The 9,886-nt window shown below is 52.0% G+C and overlaps 1 long non-coding RNA gene and 1 pseudogene across 1 annotated transcript; both read right to left on the bottom strand.

Moving 5' to 3' along the window:
• Positions 1–1,474: 1,474 nt before the first annotated feature.
• On the bottom strand, positions 1,475–2,939 carry LOC129639197 (melanoma-associated antigen 10-like; annotated as a pseudogene).
• A 1,238-nt stretch (positions 2,940–4,177) lies between these two features.
• LOC129640337 (uncharacterized) lies at positions 4,178–8,660 on the bottom strand. Its single transcript, XR_008708747.1, has 3 exons — positions 8,550–8,660; positions 5,977–6,086; positions 4,178–4,618 (listed from the first exon to the last, which is right to left on the bottom strand). It is a non-coding gene; the product is annotated as an uncharacterized LOC129640337 (long non-coding RNA).
• Between the last annotated feature and the right edge of the window lie 1,226 nt (positions 8,661–9,886).

Genomic DNA, 9,886 nt, shown 5'->3' with positions numbered 1-9,886 from the left:
AGCAGTGGCCACAGGACTGGAAAAGGTCAGTTTTCCTTCCAATCCCAAAGAAAGGCAATGTCAAAGAATGCTCAAACTCCCGCACAATTGCACTCATCTCACATGCTAGTAAAGTAATGCTCAAAATTCTCCAAGCCAGGCTTCAGCAATACGTGAACCGTGAACTTCCTGATGTTCAAGCTGGTTTTAGAAAAGGCACAGGAACCAGAGATCAAATTGCCAACATCTGCTGGATCATCGAAAAAGCAAGAGAGTTCCAGAAAAACATCTATTTCTGCTTTATTGACTATGACAAAGCCTTTGACTGTGTGGACCACAATAAACTGTGGAAAATTCTAAAAGAGATGGGAATACCAGACCACCTGACCTGCCTCTTGAAAAACTTATATGCAGGTCAGGAAGCAACAGTTAGAACTGGACATGGAACAACAGACTGGTTCCAAATAGGAAAAGGAGTACGTCAAGGCTGTATATTGTCACCCTGCTTATTTAACTTATATGCAGAGTACATCATGAGAAACGCTGGGCTGGAAGAAGCACAAGCTGGAATCAAGATTGCCAGGAGAAATATCAGTAACCTCAGATATGCAGATGACACCACCCTATGGCAGAAAGTGAAGAGGAACTAAAAAGTCTGTTGATGAAAGTCTGTTGATGAAAGTGAAAGAGGAGAGTGAAAAAGTTGGCTTAAAGCTCAACATTCAGAAAACTAAGGTCATGGCATCTGGTCCCATCACTTCATGGCAGATAGATAGGGAAACAGTGGAAACAGTTTCAGACTTTATTTTTTGGGGCTCCAGAATCACTGCAGATGGTGATTGCAGCCATGAAGTTAAAAGACGCTTACTCCTTGGAAGGAAAATTATGACCAACCTAGATAGCATATTCAAAAGCAGAGACATTACTTTGCCAACAAAGGTCCTTCTAGTCAAGGCTATGGTTTTTCCAGTAGTCATGTATGGATGTGAGAGTTGGACTGTGAAGAAAGCTGAGCACCAAAGAATTCATGCTTTTGAACTGTGGTGTTGGAGAAGACTCTTGAGAGTCCCTTGGACTGCAAGGAGATCCAACCAGTCCATTCTAAAGGAGATTAGTCCTGGGTGTTCATTGGAAGGACTGGTGCTAAAGCTGAAACTCCAATACTTTGGCTACCTCATGCGAAGAGTTGACTTATTGGAAAAGACTCTGATGCTGGGAAGGATTGGGGGCAGGAGGAGAAGGGGATGACAGAGGATGATATGGCTGGATGGCATCACTGACTCAATGGACATGAGTTTGAGTGAACTCTGGGTGTTGGTGATGGACAGGGAGGCCTGGTGTGCTGTGATTCATGGGGTCGCAAAGAGTTGGACACGACTGAGCAACTGAACTGAACTGAACTGACTGAGACTAAAATAGCTAAAGGGAATCCAAAAATTAAGATTTGTTAAGATTATGCCTATTTTCTTGAATAAGCCAAGCAAGTACAGGTATATATTTTAATATTACAGAATAGTACACTAAAGTGGTTAAGAGAATCCAAAAAGTAGGGTTTGTTTAGATTACTTTTACTTTCTTGAATAAGCCATACAAATCCAGGTATACATATCTTAAATTTTACTGAACAACAGACTAAAGTAGTATGGGAATCCAAAAATGTACCATGTTTTACATTTTTTTCTCTATTGCCTGCTGAGTTTTTCCACATTTCCAAGAAAACCCCAGTATCATGTTATCTTGTTCCATGTCACAAAATACAATGGAAGGTTCCCCAACTTGTTTTGCAAAATATCAAAACCCTTATTCTTAAATCTTAAAATTAAATAAGTGTTTAGCAATAAATGTGAACAACATCATTCGTCAACAGATTCTAAAGTCAATAAGCCTATTAAAAGGAAGTATTTGAAAAAAAAATTGAAAGGGAAGAAAAAATGATAAACTTTCAAGTCACCTATACAGAACAGGAAAACAAAGTTGTTGCACAGAGTGTTCTCCCCAGCCTGACCCCGACTCTCCTCTACTTTGAAACCTGATTGCCCTCTTCAAACACAGTACATTCTTCAGTTGGGTCAGGAATTACTGGCAAATGCTGCACAATAAACATGGCAGTATTACTATGCATAGAGTTATTTCTGGTCCCAGCTCTCTCTTCTTCATCTCTTAAAGCCTCCTCATACCAATCTGGGAAGGAAATGGGGTCAATCCCTTTGATCTTGGCCAAAAATTCCAAAACTTTCAGCTTGCTGGTTTCAGCATAGGCCCTTGGACCCCATAGGAATTCGTACCATGAAGGATCACTATTAGGCACCATCCAGTACTCTAGATAATTCTCCTGCACCCAGTTTCTGGTGATGAGCTTCCTAGGCTTCCCATAAATGAAGTGCTTCCTCCCAGCATGGATGCCTATCATATTCAAGAAATCCCAGATGTTTTCCTCAGGGACACAGTTGCCCTCTATGAATATCACACCCAGGACGATTATCAGAAGGCCATTTGCAGGCATCCTCTGATCATCACTAACTATCTTATCATGGGTGAGGCCTAATGAGTTGACAAGGACATAGGAGTGGATTTTAGGGCCCACTTCCCTCAGATCGATGCCAGAGATCACCTCTAGGCACTTAGAAACTTTCTCAAAGATCACAGGGAATTGTTTGTTATCCCTTTCGATGACAACTTTTAGCATTTCTACCTTTGTGATCGGCTCCTTCTGTTGATATTTGAGGATCATTAAATGCACCAAATTAGCCACCTTCTCATTTAGCAGGTCTCTGGGCAAGGATGTGGTGTCTTCTGAGGGCCTGGAGAGAGCCTGTGCCCTCCTCTTCTTGGCTACTGGAGTCTTCATCTGATGCGCTCCATGTCATGGAAGAGAAGAAGCTCCCAGGACTCTCCGAAGGCTCCTGCTCCTTCTCTTGCTGCTCCATCTCCTCCTCCTCCTGCTGCTCCATCTCCACCTCCTGCTGCTTCTCCTCCTGCTGCTTCTCCTCCTGCTGCTTCTCCTCCTGCTCCTTCTCCTCCTGCTGATCCTTCTTCTCCTCCTCCTCCTGCTCCTTCTCCTCCTGCTGATCCTTCTTCTCCTCCTCCTCCTGCTCCTGCTCCCCCTCCTGCTCCTCTTTCTCCTCCTGCTGCTCTTTCTCCTCCTCCTGCTCCTCCTGCTCCTTCTCCTCCTGCTCCTCTTTCTCCTCCTGCTCCTTCTCCTCCTCCTTCTCCTTCTCCTCCTGCTGATCCTTCTTCTCCTCCTCCTCCTGCTGATCCTTCTCCTCCTCCTCCTCCTCCTGCTCCTTCTCCTGCTGATCCTTCTCCTCCTCCTCCTGCTGATCCTTCTCCTCCTGCTGATCCTTCTCCTCCTCCTCCTGCTCCTTCTCCTGCTGATCCTTCTCCTCCTCCTCCTGCTGATCCTTCTCCTCCTCCTCCTCCTCCTGCTCCTTCTCCTCCTGCTGATCCTTCTTCTCCTCCTCCTCCTGCTCCTTCTCCTGCTGATCCTTCTCCTCCTGCTCCTGCTCCCCCTCCTGCTCCTCTTTCTCCTCCTCCTGCTCCTTCTCCTCCTCCTTCTCCTTCTCCTCCTGCTGATCCTTCTTCTCCTCCTCCTCCTGCTCCTTCTCCTGCTGATCCTTCTCCTCCTCCTCCTCCTCCTGCTCCTTCTCCTGCTGATCCTTCTCCTCCTCCTCCTGCTGATCCTTCTCCTCCTGCTGATCCTTCTCCTCCTCCTCCTGCTCCTTCTCCTGCTGATCCTTCTCCTCCTCCTCCTGCTGATCCTTCTCCTCCTCCTCCTCCTCCTGCTCCTTCTCCTCCTGCTGATCCTTCTTCTCCTCCTCCTCCTGCTCCTTCTCCTGCTGATCCTTCTCCTCCTGCTCCTGCTCCCCCTCCTGCTCCTCTTTCTCCTCCTCCTGCTCCTTCTCCTCCTCCTGCTCCTTCTCCTCCTGCTGATCCTTCTTCTCCTCCTCCTCCTGCTCCTTCTCCTGCTGATCCTTCTCCTCCTGCTCCTGCTCCCCCTCCTGCTCCTCTTTCTCCTCCTCCTGCTCCTTCTCCTCCTCCTGCTCCTTCTCCTCCTGCTGATCCTTCTCCTCCTCCTCCTGCTCCTTCTCCTCCTGCTGATCCTTCTCCTCCTCCTCCTGCTCCTTCTCCTCCTGCTGATCCTTCTTCTCCTCCTCCTCCTGCTCCTTCTCTTCCTGCTGCTTTTTCTCCTCCTTCTGCTCCTTCTCCTCCTCCTGCTGCTCTTTCTCCTTCTCCTGCTCCTCCTGCTCCTCCTCCTTCTCCCTCTGCTCCTTCTCTTCCTCCTGCTCCTTCTCCTCCTCTTGCTCCTTCTCCTCCTGCTGCTGTTGTTCCTTCTCCTCCTGCTGTTCCTTCTCCTCCTCCTGCTTCTCCTCTGGTGTGCCCGATATCAGTGGAGAGGAAGGGTGGGGGGGAAGGAGAGGGGTAGGAGAAGGTGAAAGAGCAAGAAGAAATGGAGAAGGTCTCCTCCTTCTCCTCAGTTATGGAATCCTGAACCATCAGCAAGCCTTGTATCTCACTTAGGGTATGAAAGCCTGGCTCAAATGTGAGGCGTGGACACTTTGGAGAGTAAGGCATGATAAGTCTTGTTGGAGGGAGTAGGTGGAAGTGTTAGCAGGATGGTAGGAGATGGGATCCCACGGGCCTGAAGGAGAGAGAAAGTGGGTCAGCAGCCTCATCAGAGAAATGTACCCTTGGCAGCTCTGACAAAGGCTGACTTACAGATCCCCTCTTTAGGGAGTTCTCTAGGGCCTCACAGGGCTCCTGTCTTCCCTGGACAGTTTGTCCCCTGGGAACCTATAAGAGGGTGTTAGAAAGCTCCTCAGAGTGCAGCCAACCAGCACAGCCCAAGGCTTCCAGGGATGACTATGGCAGATGGGGTCAGGAACTGTGAGGTCCCTTCTGTTCTGGAATAGGTGAGGCCCTTGGTAGACATTCAGAGTATCCACCTCACCTTGACTTCCCAGCACTGCCTGGGCTCTGCTGACCTGAGGACATGTGCCTCACACCAAGGCCCTTACCTCATAGTTCCTGGAGCCCCTGACAGGTGAGGAGGGGTTGAGTTCTGTGAGGTCATTACTGTTCTGGAGTGGATGATTCCCGCCATGCTAAGGTTCTTACCTTTGCTCTAACAAGGCTTGTGCCCCCTCTTTCCCTGCCTCCACTAGCTTAAGACAAGAGCTTACATTCCTGAGACAGATGAGAAGTGAAGGGGCAACACTTTCGGCCACACCTGCCCAGGGCCTCCCAAAGTGACAGCAGGAGCTGAACGAAGTTTGTGGGTTCCCTCTCTCTCCTAGCTGAGGGTTACCCTCATTCCTCACACTGCTGGTTGGTTCTGGGACTCCCTCTGCTGTCCTGAGTCTGGCACCTTCAGAACAAGCCCTCACCTGCCTGAGACCACCAAGAAGGAAGTAAGGGTACACCATCTGACCACTGTGCCCAGGGCCCCCCAGGGCTGACCACAGGGGCAGGGCAGAGCCGGGTATGCCTTGGGTCCTCAGGTGAGGGTGCGCCCTTAGTCCTCATTCAGGGTCCCTACCTTAAACTCTGGCAGAATCCAGGACTCTCCCCTCTGCTGAGCTGATGTAGCTTACCCGCAGACTGCCACTTCCTCAGAACGAGGACTTCACCTTCCTGAAAAACCCATGGACAAAAATGAGGCACTACATCTTACCACCCTTGCTAGGTCCTTCCAGTGCTAAAAGCAAGTGCTGGGCCCCATGTGTCCTCTGGTAGGGCTATCTTCAGTCTTCCCTCATGGTATCCATTTTTACCTCGACAGGGCCTAGACCACCCCCTGCTGACTGGACATTACTGCCTCAGACCATGACCTCACCTTTCTGAGACAATTTTCTCACCCTTGGATAAAGTGGGGGCATATCATATACAACCAACCCTGCCTGAATCCTTCCAGGCCTGAAGACAAAAGATAGCTAGACTCCATGGGGTCTCTTCATTCTGGGATTGAAAGTGCCTTTGGTCCTCACCAAGTGTCCTTACCTTGACTCTGGTAGACTCTGGGACTTTTCCCTCTTCTGATCTGATGTGACTCCTTCAGCTGACCTGTCTTCTCATTCACACCAAGGCCTTCACCTCAAGGCCTAAACACCCTCAAGACAAAAGTAAAGAGACATTACATCCAACCACCTCTGGTTGAGGGTCTCCCATGGCTGGCAGCAGGGGCTGGGCTTCCTCTTCTGAGATAGGTAATTTTCTCTGTCTTCCCTCAATGTATTCTTTACTCCTGGAGGGCCTTGCCCAATTTAGGTGGTGACCTAAAATCATCCTTCTCAGACCAAGGTTTTATCTCCCAGGGACAGCTCCACATACCCCTTGCAGGGAGTGAGGGTACACCACATCTGACCATTACTGCCTAGATCCTTCCAGGGTGGATAGTGGGGACAGTGTGGAGTTTCTGTGTGACCCCTTCTGTCTGTGTTAAGGAGTAACCTTAGTCCCCTCCTTCAAGATCTTTATCTTACCTTGACTCCTCAGATTCTGGAACTGCCCCCTTGGCTGATGTCATCAGCTCAGACCAAAGTGTTCATCTCCCTGGGACACCCCATACAAAGTAAAAAGACACCAAGTCCAGCCACCCCTGCCTGGGGTCTGTTCTGGCATACGGAATGTACTCAATCCTCACTCAAAATATTCATCTGTACCCCTGGCAAGGCTTATCCTACCCTCTGCTGACCTGAAGTTTTCTGCTCCAACCCAGACCTCACCTCCCTGAGACACTCTATCCCCTGAACTCCTGGTAGAGCTTGTGGCACAAGTGAGAGTTCCTCCCCTCTGTTCACCCCTACTTGGATCCTCCCAGGGCTGAGGATTCTGTGGTATCCTTCTTTTCAGGGAAGGGGGCGTTTCAGGACTCTCAATGACCCTTACCTTGATTCCTGACTGAGCCTGAAACTCCTCCCTGTTCTGATGTGTCTCCCCTTCAAAGGGATGCCCTCACTTCTCTGAGACCCCCACTCCCCAGCAAAAGTTAGGAAATGCCACATCTGTCCAACCCTGCCTGTGGTCTCCTGGGGCTGACAAGAGGAACAGCTGGGCTGGGGCCCCTTCTCTTTAAGACAGATATTTTCAGGGCAGGCAAGGCCCAATCTACCTGGTGAGGGAGGTCCTCTCCATCCTCCCTCACAGTCCTCTCTGTTATCCAGAGGTCTACCCCTCAGAAAGTCTCACCTCCCTGAGACTCCCAGAGTGGAAGTCAATAAAGCCACATTTGGCATCCCTGCTACATGGCCTCACAGGGCTGACAGCAGGGGCAGGTTTCTGGGAGACCCCTTTTCATAGGTTGGGGGGTCCTGTAGATCTTCCCTCAGAGTACTTATCTTGATGCCTGACAGCATGTGGCTCTCCTCCCTCTGCTGAACTCAGGCACACCCACCAGACCCAGGTCTTCCATCCTGGGAAGCCCCCAGAAAAAAAAGTAGTCAGGGCCCAAATCCAGTAAGCATCCTTGGCTCTCCTGTGTTAATGGCAAGGGCAGAGAACTGCTGGGTCCAATGTGTTCTGGTGTAGGGGGTGCCCTCAGTCTTATATCTGACCCTGGGGAAGGCCTGCAATTTCTCCCTCTACCAAACTGTCCCTGCTCCTTCAGACTTGGTCCTCACTCCCTTGAGAACAACCAGAGAAAGGTAAAGAGAGGCCACACCCTCCCTCCCCCACCTCCCACCCTTTCCCGTTCCACTCCCCTCCCCACCCCTCCGCCCAGCACCTCTGAGGGCTGACAGTAGGGGCTGACCAGCATATCTTCTGCAGCAGGGAGCTCTGGCCCCGCTTAGGATATTCCCACCACCCCACAGGCAAAGGCCTCTCTCCCCAGAGACCAGCCCCACCACGTCCTGAGGGAGCGAGGGCCACCACTCCCGAGCCCCGCGGCCGAGTCCTCCAGGTGACTGGGGCCGCGGAGCGGGATTGGTGGGGCTCCTCGGCTGCGGAAAGTGCCCTCAACCCTGAGTTTCACATTCACGCCCCACGGGCCCGCCTCCCCTGCTTCTCTTGACCTGAGGCCATTCCCTCACCCTGCACCCACCATCGCCATGAGGAGCCAGACAGAAGGCAGAAGACAAAGAGGGGCGCAGCGCCCCCTAGCTCCCCTCAGGTCGCCTCAGGGCTGAGAGCAGGCGGGGAGGGCGTCATGGGCCTCTGGGTCCCCAGGGGACCCAGAGTGGAGAGGGAGCCTCCTCTGCATCCTCACCTCCACGTCTCCCACCCTGAGTCCTCCACCGACGCCTCAGAGTGCCCCAGTCCCCTGGGCGCAAGTCAGGACACATCACATTCGGGACCCCTGCCTGAGACCTCCTGGGAAGGATGGCCGAGGCATAGCGTGCCAGAGGGTCCCGTCCACTGGGGCTAAGGAGGCTGCTCTCCCCTGCTCTGGGTCCTCGCCTCAAAGGCCAGCAGGGCCTGGGCTCGTTCCTTGGTGCCCCAAGTCCAGCCTCCTCTAACAAGCCTCACCACATGTCCAGGAAGCCTACTGTGGGTTCTCAAAGCTGAAAGCAAGCACACAGTGGGGCTGCCTCCACCTGACCTGCAGTGGGCTTCTCCCACTTCTGGGTCCTCACCTGATAGACAACAGCTGGACTCCTTCTTCCCCGGCCTCTCAAAGAAGCCTCGTGTCCCTCTGACTCCAGAAGAAATGGTCCCGACACACCACCTCTAGGAGTCCTATGTATGGTCTCCCAGGGATGACTGCAGGGCTAAGGCGGGGCCAGGTTTCCCCGCCCCATCCACGAGGTGGATTTTCGGCTCTACCTATCAGACACAGCCAGCGTTCCCACTCATTCTGTCGGGCAGGGCTGGATTTCCAGCTCTACCTTATAAGACGCAACCAGCGTTCGTTTCATGGCTATCTGTGCGGCAGGGTGGGGTTTCCAGCTTTACTATGAGAAGCAGCCAGGTTTATCCACCCCATCTGTAAGGCGAAGCCAGGGTTCCCACTCTTTCTGAGAGGCAGGGCCGGATTTGCAGCTCTACCTTAGGAGACACGGCCAGGTTTCTCTGTCCCATCTGTGAGACACAGCCAGGGTTCCCGCTCTTTCTGCGGGGCAGGGCCCAGTTTCATGGCGCTGTCTGTGTGGCAGGGCGGGGTTTCCAGCTCTACTAGGAGACGTGGCCGGGTTTCCTTGCCCCATCTATGATGCCCCATCTATGAGGCAGAGCCAGGGTTCCTACTCTTTCTGCAGGGCACTGACAGGATTCCAGCTCTGGTGTGGAAAAGCCATGCAGTCCTAGCTCAGAGTCCTCACCTTGACTCTGGGCTCTGCCTGGGCTGCTTCCCTCGCGATCTCCAGAACAAGCCCCTACTCCTTGAGAACATCAAGGCATGCGTGCCAGGGCTATGGAAGGTTGACAGCAGAGGCAGGGCAAGCTACTGGCCCGCTCTGAGATTGCAGGCATACCCTCAGACTTGTCCAAAATAGTATTTATATTTGTATGCCCTCCTTTTTGCTGACCTGATGATGCATCCTTTGGTCCAAAGTCGCCATTTCCCTAAGCACCTCTCCAAAGAGGGCATGGGGGAGGGGCACTCTATCTGACTGGACTACGCAGGACATCCCATGCTGACTATATGGGCAGCTTTTTGTGGGTCCCCCGCTGTCTGGGAAGGGGCTCACCACAGTCCTTCCTCAAGATCTTCCTCTGGATGCCTGGCAAGGCCTGGGTCCCCTCCCTTCTCCTGACATGAAACAGGGTTCCTCAGAGCAAGGTCCTCAACTCTTTCTGATGCCTTAGTGAGAAGTCAGGGAACCCCACACCCAGCCATCATGCTTTAGGACCTCCTAGAGTTGAAAGCTGGAAAATCCCATGGACGGAGGAGCCTGGTGGGCTGCAGTCCATGGGGTCGCTAAGAGTCGGACGACTGAGCGACTTCACTTTCACTTTTCACTTTCATGCTGAA

The sequence above is a fragment of the Bubalus kerabau genome, chromosome X (assembly GCF_029407905.1).
Source record: "Bubalus kerabau isolate K-KA32 ecotype Philippines breed swamp buffalo chromosome X, PCC_UOA_SB_1v2, whole genome shotgun sequence".
NCBI lineage: Eukaryota > Metazoa > Chordata > Mammalia > Artiodactyla > Bovidae > Bubalus > Bubalus kerabau.
The sequence above is the reverse complement of the archived record's forward strand: the minus strand, read 5'-3'. Positions and strand labels throughout refer to the sequence as shown.